The 13,799-nt window shown below is 38.7% G+C and overlaps 1 protein-coding gene across 1 annotated transcript in view; it reads left to right on the top strand.

Moving 5' to 3' along the window:
* Positions 1 to 13,799, top strand: part of ZMIZ1 (zinc finger MIZ-type containing 1) — a 510,468-nt gene that overhangs the window by 449,052 nt on the left and 47,617 nt on the right. The window lies entirely within an intron of this gene.

Here is a 13,799-nt window from a genome sequence, read left to right as displayed (position 1 = left end):
CAGCAGGAAATATGCATACTAACACTTATTAGGAACCAAAAATGTCTTCTTTATCAGCTGTCACTAGATAGGGGTGGCAGCCCCAACTTAAGCAAGTGGAAGGATGCTGTTAACTAATACATCATTACTTCCACAGGGAAGAAAAAGAAATGGTCCAGTAGTTAATGCTATAGCATGGAACTCAGTAGACAGAGGTTCTGTTGCCTCTTCTGCTGAACAAAGCACTTATTAGAGCCAGATTTTCAAACGATATTTAGATGCCCAAGTCCCTTTGATTCTAAATCTGTCCATTTGTCTCAGTTCCCCATAACAGCACTCCCCAACTTTACAGTTTGTGAAGGTAAAAACATATTGATGGTGCTTCGACTACAGTAATAGGGCCACATAAGTACATAAGATGGAAAATTCAATCTTTAACTTTTCATGGCTCTTCTCCAAGGAACCAGTCTATAGCATGAGAATGTATAGGTAACATTCTCAGTGAAATCTAGATTTACATTCTAATGCATGGGTATTGGTATACCGGACTGTCTTCTGCCAATAGATATGCTCCATTTATCTACTGAACAGTGGGAATGCTCAATTTCAAGCAGCCTCCATGTTTCTTACTCTCTCTTGGATTATTGCCTTGAAAGGGTTTTACTTTGGCTACCATTGTGAGATTTGTTCCAAGTCAGTCTTGTTAAATGCTGGGTTTTCTACTGGAAACAACACTTATGTGGCATATCTTCTTGTAGCGGAGCAATTTAATATGATGGCATGCAGCAGCCTGTTGAATATTTATAATACCTGCCCAGCCCTTAAGCACCAACACTTGAGAGTGTGCACTCATTTAAGCCATAATTTGAACCTTAATATGACCATTTAAAATTGTATCAGATGGCCAGTTAGAGTTAGATGTTTTCCAACTTGCAGTATCCTTTATTGGGACTGTTCATTTCTATGATTGTTCAACAGTGAACCTTTAAAACAGAAATTAAATGTGGGGTAAGCAATGATTGTGATTTTTATTCCTATTTTATAAAATAAGGGATGAATAGCAGCTATTAAATAATACTTCAAGGATATGAAGTGTAGCTGGATTGAAGAGGCAGTATTTGGATCCAAACTAGATTCTGGTTTGAATTTGAGATTGAATAATGTTAAGATCCATAAATTAGATTCAGTCGTGCCAAAATCTCTTGAGCCATTCATTCTCAAGTTTTTGGCTGCATCTGAACTGGTATAATATATTACTAAGTTCTTTGCAGAAATAAATTAATGGAGTCAGGTGCTTTGTAGGATTCATAAAAGGGCTAGATGTTCATATGAACTATGAGGCCACCCACAGTTAGGTTGTAAAGGGAATATAATAAAGTTTCAAGCCAGTCACTGAATGGTCATTGGTCAAAAAGAAACTTCCTTGTTGGCAGATTATACCAATATATCCCTTATGGGTTGTGTTAGTCCTGTGTGTGCTTTCTTAATGTGACCGATGTGTATGCTTTATTATTATTACTATCTTTACCACCCCTAAAGTGCCTGAAAACCTGTGTTTCGACAAGGACACGATTCTCTTTGGTGTTCAAATGTAGAACAAAAAGACGGCCCATGCATTCTGCTATTATATACTGACCTATTGTCTGTAATGTTGCACAGGCCTCTCATATTTTTGCAAGTAGAAAGTGGATTATTTCTGGTTTGAGTTCTAACACAAAAAAATACCATAGGAGCCTGGTTCTGAGGATTCATATCTGAAACATTGTAGGCACGTGACTTTTAAAAGATTGCAGGTTAAAGATTCACATTGGTTTATTTCTTGTGTAAAGCCCAGTAATTTTCAAAAAAATGTAAACTGGTTTGAGGAATAGTTGAAGTGAACAGACCAATAGGTTGTTGACAGTCATTTCTGCTCAAAGATAATTGTGGTGCAAAGGATGGGGAAAAAAACAGGGTGGAAGTTGTGCATATTAAAATGTTGTGTGTGTAGATTTTGACCACTGTAGCATGGGCTTCTGGTTGTATGACTCTGAGCATTATCAGCAGTCCCTTAATACAAGGATGAAAGTCTTCCAGGAAATAGGGAAGTCATTAATGAATCCATAGATGACTGAGGAGGCTAGTCTGAGATCCATATGTTCTACTGCAGACATAGCAAATAGTTTGGGGGACACAGGAGTAGATCTTGGTAGATTCTGAGCATGTTTAACACTACAGCCCCTCTCTGTTTTGGGTTTGAACAAATATAAAATATACTTCCAAAGTTAGAAACAATGTGTGCTTAACTGTTTCCTATTTATTATTTTTCAGCAGCAAAGTCGCTAGGAATTTAGCATTAAAGTTGCATGCAATCTGAATTAAAAAAAAAAACAATTATCCTCCTTTGTTTTTAGGATGCCATCTGATTAAACTGTAAGCTCTTTGAAAGAGGGATGGTATCATCTGTGCCTCATGAAAAAACACTGTTTTATATTTTGTTGTAGCCTGGTCTCCATTGCAGCTGTGGATGCCAGACTCATGAATTCTTTTCCAGTCCCTCTCATCCATTCACATGGGTCAAATCCACACTGTTCGTTCAGAGAATGAGCATGTGACCTAGTCAGCACTTCAGTCCTACTCTAGTCCTGCCTAGAGGATTTAGATGAGTCTGAAGCATAATGTTTAGTCCTTGGGTTAGCCCTGTGTTGTACCAGGGTCAAATTGTATTCTCTGTGATTGGGCAAGTGGCATAAGCTCTCCGTATTTTAACCTTCCAGGTCTTGATACATACATTCTTACCACACAAGGTGGTTGTGTTCTAATTAATAATTATAAAGCACTTTCCTTGGTGCTATATAAGTATAAAGTATTTTTTTATTACATTATCTTCATTTTCATTTTGATCAAAGCTAAACTTAGCACTTTTATTAAATGATCAACCTTGTTATCTGAGGATCAAATTGACTCCTGCTTTATAATGGCATAGCTCAAGCCAAAGTTAATGGGAGTTGCACCTTATTTCTTTCTGAGATGAGTTTGGCACCATACAACAGGAGGGCATACATTACAGCTTGCATAGCACATATTAATGTTTACAGTGTCAATGACAATGTCTAAAAACTCGCAGCTGTTAGCTGTGGTCTCATATGTTATCATGAGTATTCCTTGGTTTCTTTTTATCTTCTCTTTTATTCCAGATTTTGGCCTTCTGAATTAATTAATTGGCAGCATTATTATAGCCAGTCTGCCTAGGGCAATCAACATTGATTAAAATAAAGGGATAAAGTTATTTTTAATACAAATGATTTGGTTCCAGAGGTTTAGATTAAATTAAGCAGAAGATCAAATTAACCAGTAATTCAATTTGGCCTAGGTCCTTTATTTATTAATTATCATTATTATTTAATCTCCAAACAGTTGCTCCAAGTAGCACCTTGGTGCTCTTTAAAATTGTTTTAGGGTCAGTAGAATTGTTTTTGGTTTTGTTTGTTCCATATTAAAAGTAACTAATAACTGGTATATTTTAATGAAAGGTATTGGTGGAAGGAGTTCTTACTTCACCTAAATTTCCCGGATGCCTGAAAAAAATTGCAACTGGAGAGCTTGCCTCTTTGCCATCACTGGCTGTTTCAGCTAATGAGGACAGTTTGTACTTAAAATTGCTCAACTGGGAAAATAACTGACATGAAGCTCTAGAACAGAGTACAATAGTTGTATGTGGTATGATCCTCTGATTCAGAGAATAGGGGCCTTTGCACACTCATCTTTGAGCTTGAAACCTAGAGAGAAACCTCCACAAAAAGGTAGCATTGTTAATAGAAGACACCCACAGACTTTCAGTTAAATTAATGTTTTTGTTGATAAAATTGTGAAATATGTATAATTAGGAGTAGAACAGATGGTGAATGCTTAATTTAAGGGAATATGTCCATTAAAGCAACCTGTGCTGCTCCTGTTTCTGCAAGAGCAATGAGTTGTGGCTAGCTACAGACATTCAAAGAACCTGAGAGAGAATCAATCTAAGTTACGCCGTTTTCTGTTAAGTGGTATTGTTTAGATCTGTAGCGAGCAGCATACACATTTGCCTTTTGGTAGGGGTAGGAGAAGAAACAAATCTTAGAGTGGGTTCCACCATTTTTAAATCAGTCTGCGTGCACCGAATTTCTGGTCTGCTATGGGAATTGACCAGGTTCTGATCACTTACACTGGTAAAAGTGTAATGTCTGTACCTGGCCTGTATTTTCTACTCTCTCTCATAATTGGGGGAGGTGCTGGCATGCACCGTCAGAAGGAAATAAATAAAGGAAAAGTTCAGAGTCCAGAATCTGCTAGGTTCTGCATCATAAATTCTTGAGCAAGTGATATGACATGAAAGCAGCATAGCAGTGGCAAGATTTTGTTTGCTTAACCCTGGGTTAAGAGTGACCTCTAATGCATTAAAACTTTGTGAAGAAAATGTTGTATAATAGTTGCTTGAACAAGCCATCCCAATATGCTCTGTGCAATCTTGCCTTTGCTCTGCATCCTTTTCTCTTGACTACTATTAGCATCCTGGTTCAGCATATTGTATTAGCTGGAGATGGCAGGAGTTCTTGAATGCATATTGCAGCCAGAAGCAAAAACCAAATGACTGGTATTCTGATTCTTGAACTGAAATCTGAGAGACTTTTCACTCTTCTTGTTATTTACAATCACTAGTATTTTGTGCATTTCTTTTGTTAATTAGGCATTTAAAAGATTAGTGGTTTATTTTGGACAAGATAATTTTGAGATCTGTCCTAGTGCCACTCAGCAGAACTGAGAGATTCCATTTCTGCAAACAGTAATTAGAAGAGTAATTCTTATATCTTCCTTTAAGTGCATATTCTTCAAGTTTGCTTAGTTTACAAGCTATTTGGGGCAAGAATGAGCTTTTATTTATTTTTTGTTTATGACAGCTAGCAATATGTATTAGAGATTTTTGTTCAGGACTCTTGATGCTACCATAACACAAATGCTAAATAATAAAATGCTACTATACCAAATTATGCCTCAAATGTATATATGCGTGCAAGTAAATAAGTACATATGTGTTTGTATGTGTTTATATAGACTAGTTCAGCATAGACTAGTTTTCCTTTATTGTATAGGCCTAGTCTACAGTAGGATAAAAGATTGTTATTATTTTTTTAAATACAAGGTATTAACTGACTGTAGGAATACTGCTGAAGCTGAAGATAAGGGTAAGTTTTATTTTTACACATGATAGCTGACTAAGGCAGAATCTGAGATCCTCCTTACATTTTCTCTGTCTCCAGTAGAGTTTTACAAAGCAGTTAGAGAGACAGCTTTTATTCCAGTCTTTGAGACATGTCAAGTAGCCAGTCTGTACTCTCACAAAAAAAAGTTTGCTTCTGAACTATAGCAAGATGCATACTCCTGGGCTTGGATAGCACCCTTATGGAATTGGAAAAAAACTTCCTGTATATTCTAATTGTAATTGATAAATCTGTAATTTATTGTTTACTGTTTGTGAGCGTCATATTAGTATCATACTTTTTACCTGAAAACTAATGTATAAAGCAAATAGGCTTGTGCTGAGCTTAGGTGCTTTTTGCCCTTTTTGAGTGGTAGGAAGGTCCACTCTGTAACTTTTCTTCAATGAAGCCAGCTCATTTGTGCTGGCATTGGATTTAAAATCAGTCAGCTGTGGCAGTGTCCCTCGTTTTTACCAATTTTGACTGTCAGTATGATAACTGTGTGGTGACATGGATATGTATACTTTGTTTAGGCCCTAATGCAAGCAAAACTCGTTGAAAATGTTGGGAGTCTTTGCAGTGAATTTAGTAGCTTTGGATCAGGCCTGTGGAACATCAGAAACTAAGCTGACATTTTCCATGTAAGAGACAACTGCAGCTTCAAGTCCAAGTATTAAATTTGGTGGGCTTTTTGCATTTAAAAGGGTATAGGGAAACCGCATATGTTTTACAACAATAGACATAATTGCCGGTTGTAAGCACATTATTAGCATTACACTGTACTTGGAGATCCAGAAAATGGCACAGACTTTGAAAAGAAATTGGGTTTACAAGTCTGGTCTTATTTGTCAATGAAGTGCAAATAATCAACTAGTTGGCATAAAGACTGTAAAATAAATTTGGTTTGATTTTCTTTTGGTAATCTAATTATTGTTAATACTATGTAGTAAGAGTTTCTAACGTTGTTTTTGTCCTGAAACCTTCCACTTAAAAATACCTGAAATGAATGAGCTTCGATGAAATGTGAACCTCCCCAATAAACCCTAGCTAATAAATTACCTCTTTAAAGAAGGAAATTACAAGAGGAATAAAATTCCTAAGATATGACTTTTGTCATTTTTTATTCCATAATATTGTCATACACTTGGGCTCTCAAGTTTCTCTAAATTTCATACTGGGTAGAAAAGGAAATAGTCACTACTAATTGTAGTGATGGAGAGCTTTCCTAGTGGTCCCCCTAAATTAAAGTGGGTAGGAATTCTAGCTAAAATAACTGACTGTTTCATTAGCAATAACAACAAAGACTCATTCAATAGGCAGAGAACATCAACAACCTGTACAGATGTATCAGTGAAATTAATTAGGTACTGACAATGCCTTTAATGGGAATTGGTTATTTCTTCAAATAAAAAGGCTCTTCCAAGAGTGAAGAATAACACAATAGCCAGGGGAACTTTTTTAATTCCTTTGTCTCCCACCATGCTAAGTAAAGAACCTAGGTAAAGTATCATAATCTGTTTATGGTCTCATTTACCACTTACCATGTCAAGGGAGATATGATGTGATAGTTTGTTTGCCACTGTTGTTGTGTCAGCAACAACTTTGACAAGCAAAGTATTACAGACTTCTCTTAACATTTTTCAAACCTGCCCTTTCCGCACCATGAATTTCAGTCACACCAGACCAGTTAAGTCATTTTTGCACAGTGAAAGCTCCCTTGCCCACCCCCTCGCCTTCTCCCTGCCCCCTCCCACACCCCTACCACGTTCACTGCCCCACTCCAAAACCATTACAGCCAGACCTAGTTAATCTGAACCTGTTTGTAGGTGTTATAAATACAATATACCTACAGTTACTGACTGTTATGGAAGTACTATGCTATGCCAGGCTATTAAGGAGTTAGTCTACAAATTGCATCTAAAACTAAAACAAATGAAAACCAGCCACACATTTTATTTAATTGCTGTGCTTCTCAGTAAAAACTCAGTCCCTTTTGTATGACACAGGCCAGTTTTGTTGTCATTGACATTGGAATAAAAAAGGAAAAATCATTCATTGTCTCTGATCAAAAGGCACAAGCTACTCATGCAGTAATTTCCTTTGATTCAGACATGAACTATCCATCGATCAGCCTCCGAACTCGCTTCTAAATTTCAAACCCGAGCTAATCTCATTCTGACTTTAAAATTGAAAACAAATTAATCAGCCCCAGCACTGTCTTGCAGCAAGTTTCTTTCTTTCTTTCTTTCTTTTTTTTTCAAGAAAGCAATTTTTCCGCTCTTTGGGAGCGTAAATTAGCTTCATCTATAATCTCGGAAGTGGAAGTCCATCAAACCTTCCTCATTACTGCCTGCTACACCTTCTCTGAGTCAGACTCTGCAGATCCTCCAGTACCCTTATTTCTGTGCAGGGAATTTTTTTCCCCCCTCTTGTCTCAGAGGCAAAAGCAGAAGTGGAATCTGCTCACGCTTTCAGCAGTTCCCTCCCTGGTTGTTGTAGCAGTCGCTGACCTCCAGGCACTATGAACAAACAGCAAAGCTGGGAACAAAAGGAGTCTTCTGGCTGCCATTATCTCACATTAACATAGCAGACGCGCTGCGGTGTGAACAATGCGAGTCTCATTCGTGGATAATCAGCGAGTACCCAGGCATTTGGATTACCAAGGCAACAGGCAATGGTAGAATACTGGGTGGGTGTGTTTTTTATTGTAAAGGAGCAATCGGATATGGAATCCCAGGTATATTGATAAACCAGAGCAAAATAAATGCCTTGCAACAGGGGGGTGGAAACTGAGGAATTGTTTTGCATTCTAAAACACATGAGACAAATAAGACATGGATGAAGCAAGTCTGTGTATGCTGTGAAACGCAATAAAGATTAAACTGCATCTGTCAAGCTGAAAATGATCATAAGATATTTTCAGCATCTTATAAAAGGTAACAGGTGGCATGTTAATAACAGGGCCATTAGTGGTGGATTTTTGTAACTGTAATCTGGGACTGTAATAATGCCTTGTATGGTCGACTTATGTAACAAAAGAACTGGATGTGATGCTTTAATCTTTTTTTCTTTAATCGGAATGGATGCTGTAGTCCCATCATGTCATATGGTGATAACCCCATCCAGCCTCTTCTGATGCAGGAGTGTGTTTCAGTAACTATTGTGTTTCTTACCTGCAGAGCTGTTGTCATTTTTTTCTCCACAGACAGAAATAAGTTGCATATATTTGTGTGTGTTTGCATGCACATGTGTGTATGGACACATGTGAAATACATAACAGGACTAGATATGTATGTCATGTTCAGGTTCAGGAACCTCTTTATTTCCTTTTAAGGGCAGTATTTGGCTTGATTTGTGTTCTGGTAGAAAGGGTCAGATTCTGACTCCCTAACTCACATTGAGTAGCACCTTACTCTGCAAGTATTCCTGTTGAATTCAGTGGGACTGCTTGTAGGATAAGATGAAACTAAGCAGTACTAAGTGTATTGCAATTTGATCCATAGCAAACCAGACATGAAATAGAAGGCAGTTTCCCCAACTAGTGAGATACTTAGGCGATATATAGGCCTCACAGGCCTATATGGCACAACATTAAGAATAAAAGTTCAAGTGTCATAGCATTCAGAGGAGAACTCTATCCTGTCCTGAACTTCAGGCCTAAATTTGCAATGTTACACATCTATCAAATTCCACACCAGAAGTGGCTGCATTTCAGTAGTGTGCATAGTGTGTTTGCACATGCATACACACACACAAACACCCAACAATATAGACATTTTGGACATAGTATAAATGGGTAACACAAGTTTGCAGTATTAATAGTCATGTGCCAAATTGCAGAGCCATGTGACTAACTGCATGCATCATGTACCTTCTGCCTACCTCGCCTGCCCTCTGCACACTAGTTAATCTTCTGGGAACTGACACACCGTACCTCAGCAGAGCTGCAAACAGCTCTCCTTTTTTTCAAATAACCTGCCAGGCTTCCTTCTTTTTCAGTCAAGTGTAGAATTCCTAACCCCCTTCAGAATTTCCCTCCAGCACGTGCAGCACTCAGCCTCAAAACAGTGGGGTTTAAAGTAGAATTAGAGCTTTTCAAAGGGAGACAGACATAACCTATACAACTAGCTGGGATATTTGGTAGGTGACAAATTTTAAACCCAAGACAATTTTATGTATAGAAAATCTCTTGGGGATATTTTTTGGAATTTCAATGTTTATGTATATATAATATTGCCATGTTCTTTAACACCTGCATATTAAGTGTCATAAATTTAAGAAACTCTGATGGAGGGAGATAGTAAAAAGTCCAAGGAAAAGTTCTAAAATCATGTAAAACACTTTTTGAAATATAGCTGGTACATGTAGAATACCAGTGGTGTGCTCCAGGGTAAAATATTTAAGGGAGCTGTATCATCACTTGAGTATGTATTTGTATAGCATCTAGTACAGGGGTCAAGTTTCATGTGTTAGACCCTTAGTCAGTATCATAATAGAAATATATATGGTAAATATTAGCATTTATTTTTAGTTGGAGCTGCATAATCCACTTACGACTTCAACAGTCTTAAGTAAAACAGTCAGCCCAAACTCATACTTACGATCATTTTTCACACCTATTACCACTATTATGCATCATTTTGGGTTTTTTCCTACTTTCTCTAACATGTGTCATATCAAACCCTTTTTTGTATTGAAAAATGATATACATAGGTTATTATTGTCTGTTTTGATAACTCCTCAAATTTCCCTGTTGTTTGGAATCACGCAGGCTATATCCCAACTACTTGGTGATAGATAGATAAATAGATAGATAGATAGTAAGTAAGTAAGTAAGTAAGTAAGTACAATGAATGAGGTCCTTGCATCCATTCCTCTCTCCAATGTTGGTAGTAGTGTTAGAGTGTGTTGTAGCTGTCCAGGAGACAACACAGGGCATTTCTACAGTGTTGCTATTCTGCTGTATGCTGTGGTACCCACCTCATACGCATCCAGTGTTTTCCGAATTCTGGATGTGGTAAGTGGGACAGAAGGACACTTTACTACACTCACTGTGTATTTTCAAATGGAGCAACGCTCAAAGTTCAGAATGTGTGCACCTGTATCTGAATATCTTCTATTTGTAAACATGTGGTATTTAAAGTGGGTATTAGAGTCCACATAAAATGTGGCATAAAAGGTTATGCAATAACTTGGTTACATATTACTATGATAAAATATTTTAATAGCATTTGGATGCTATTTTTAAAAAATATCCATAGTTTCAAGGGTTTTTAATTGAAGTTTTCTGTATTTATATAGACACAAAAGGAACAGGGAAAAAACAATGTAGCTAAAGCCCACTCCCTACCATGAACACACAAAAAATTAAAAGAAATATTGGAATTCAGTACATGCATTGAAGAACACACAATAATATTATCTTTCTGCTATAAGAAAATACTAACTACATTCTTAACAAGTTTAAAATGGTGACCTGACCAGGAGGGTTCACTAACTGCCAGGCAGGTCACTACTTAACAAATATCTCAGTTACGGTCACTCGCACACAGAGCTTACATAAAGCCAAGCTGAAAACTCATAGTTTGCTTAGACATTATATAATATGAAATGTTATTCTTTGTTATTATTATTTACTATAATTTGTTTAATTTGTATTAGTTTGTATTGCAAAAGCAGAATCATAAGGTCTCGACCAAGGTCAGTTGAGGCTCTGATGTGGTAGGCAGTTCCTATCTCAAGAAGCTTAATAAGGTAAAAGAGAAACGTGCCTGGGGTCAAACAATAAGTTTGGAGTAGATCCAGAACTAGAACCCAAATCTCTTGATCTCTCCAGCATCTGATCATGCATCTTGCGCTACCTTTTACTGATGCATTTTTTGTGTAAAAAAAAAAAAAAAGAAGAAGAGAGAAACCAAGAGATTTTGCTTTGTTGGGTTGTGCTCAGCTTTGAGAACTGGAATTTTACTCCCTTTAATTGACAAGGGCATGGTAAAAATGACAGTGAATGCCTCAATAGCAGTTGTCTGTGTGCATCAGTGTCAGTCCAAGGAGCACTGGTGAAGTTGGTAGATTTAAAGGACTCTTTTTTTTTTTTTTAAATCTATCGGCAGACTTGTAGATAGTGCAGGTAGGCCAAGTAGAATACCTGCTGGTATCAGTCCAGAACTGGTATTAGTCTTATTGTGGACCCCAGCTAGAGGCAAAGGCATGACTCACTTCCTTCCTCCAATCCTGCATGTTGGATGACTTATACTAACTTAGTCTTAACAGTTGCTTTGGCTGCTCATTTCTCAAATCAGCTCAGCCTACATGTAAGAGAAAACAAGTATTGCTCCAGAACTTTAGAGCATAGCTGGACTAAACCACGACTAGCCTTAATTTTGAGATAGAATGATATAAAGTTCAGTCCTGGAAACTTAATGCCTAGTGCAAAAAAGCATGTGTAAGTTGCATGTCCTCTACCTTTTGTTGCTTTGTGATGACCTCCCAGAACAACAAAAAACAAAACAAAAAGGGTAACAAGAGAAGTATGCCCACCACAACTTGTGTATGGTTAGGAAGCCTTGAAAAGGCTAGTAAAACTGACCTGTTTCCTTCCCCATTCTTATGTTTTCCATGAGATTTCTATTGAATCTGTTTAGTGGTATCTATTTTAATAAAAAAACTGATGGGTTTTATTATTATGAAAAGCACTTTGTAAACAATTTATGGATTTAAAGTAATTATTTAAACATACAACCTAAAATTGAAGTGTAAAGGTTGGTTGTTTCTCCCATTTATACCTACATCCATGAGATGTAACTGCATCAAAGCTCTACAGGTATGTGCCTTTTACAAAGTAACATGAATCGCTTTTTTTCAGTAATCGGAGATGTAACAACAGTGTCAGATATACTCACATTATATTAACATGTGAACCGACAGATAGTAGTTTCAATTTTGTAAGCCTTTTTAAAAAGGCGTTTCCAAATAACTGCCACAAATCATGTGTGAATCATTGCAAATCACTAGTTTCAGTGTACTCATTTTCATGAAGCAACTTTTAATAGCAAATTTAGCTAATAATCCATGGCTGATACGAAATCTGTGACCAACTCAAATAAATGGGGAAGGTTGTTGTGTTTTAGGTAGTGCCACTAAAGAAGCTCTCTAGACCTAATATATTAGTCTAATATTCCTATTAGTGTTTGCTGACCAGTGACTTCAAAGCATACAAGCAACTGAAAACTCTTTCTCCTTGCATTGTGATTGCTGCATCACTATATTACACTTTAAGGGTAAGTTAGAAAGCCAGAGGCTGAATTGATTCAATCTTTGCAGGTTAGTCTAAGCTGCATAGATTGAACCAAGAAGCAAGGCAACAGACATTCACTTTCAATTCTGCAAATGCAGCCACATGCCTGCAGTGGCTCAGGCCAGAAGCTGGGGGCGGGACCAGGGAGCTCTAGAGCACGCCTCCCTGCCACTGCCAAAAGGGAGAGAGGAAAGAAGCCCTCCAAGGCTTTCTTCCCCTCCTTGCTTGAGGGGAGGGGGTGTGGTGAGGCCCCAGCCTGGGGCTAGTATGCTGAGGCCAGGGGAAGGGGGTTTTAAACCCTACTCCCTGGCCCAGTGGGACAACAGCCCCAATCTGCCTGGGGGGCAGCCCCTGCCAGGGTTTTGCCCCACCCCCAGGTGGGCTGTGGTGGGGAGGCCCTCCCTGGCTACACGAAACTGTAGCCTGGGCAGGGGGGCAGCCTCTGCCAGACCCCCACCTCCTGCTTGAGTGGAGAGTGGGGGGCATGGCCATACCCAAGCTGGGGGCTCACAGGCTGAGGCAGGGAGGGAGGGGGGTCCAGAACAAGGGATAAGGGTTTAAACTCCCCCTTCCCCTCCCCCTAGCCTGCATGGGAACGCAGCTGAAGTCTGCTTTGCGGGGTTGAAGTAGCCGCTGCCTGGCTTTTCCCCGACTCCCTGCTTGAGCGGATGCCCTCTGGCTACATGCCCCACCCCTCCGCTCAAGCAGGGAGCAGGAGAAAAGCCAGGCAGGGAGGCTGTTTCACCCCCAGGCAGGGAGCAGAGGGGCAGGGTCAGCCCTGCTGTCTGGAGCAGACAGCACAGCACAGCACAGCCCAGCCCAGAGCTGCAAAGCAGGTTGGGATGCTGAGGGACTGAGAGTTAACTTGAACCAGGAAACAGTCTGGTACAGGAGTTCTATAAACTGGTTTGACTTAAATTAGTTAAATCTGATACTATATCCAGCCAGGTTTATCTTAAACCCATTTCAGCCACTTTGTAAGTCGTTTAAGTGCACTGAACTTCTGTTCTGTTACAGGTTTAAACCAGTTTCTGATCACTTAAACCTGTTTGTGTGCAACTTCTGTCCCTATCCTGAGGGTTATTTTCCCTCTTCCTTTCTATTTTATTCCATGGCTTCCTCTGCTGCTTAGCCTCAGTGATGACCACTTGCATGTCTGGGTTCATTAACACTGTTATAAATTTAGTTGATACATTTTTAGTTGGACTCCAGCTGAGCCCAAACTAACTCAGTGCCCTACATGGTGTAATTAGGAGACTTAATTACCCTTCTACTGATGAACAGAAATGATGTTGTGGGTGGCATTT

The sequence above is a fragment of the Alligator sinensis genome, unplaced genomic scaffold (genome assembly GCF_000455745.1).
Source record: "Alligator sinensis unplaced genomic scaffold, ASM45574v1 scaffold188_1, whole genome shotgun sequence".
NCBI lineage: Eukaryota > Metazoa > Chordata > Crocodylia > Alligatoridae > Alligator > Alligator sinensis.
The sequence above is the reverse complement of the archived record's forward strand: the minus strand, read 5'-3'. Positions and strand labels throughout refer to the sequence as shown.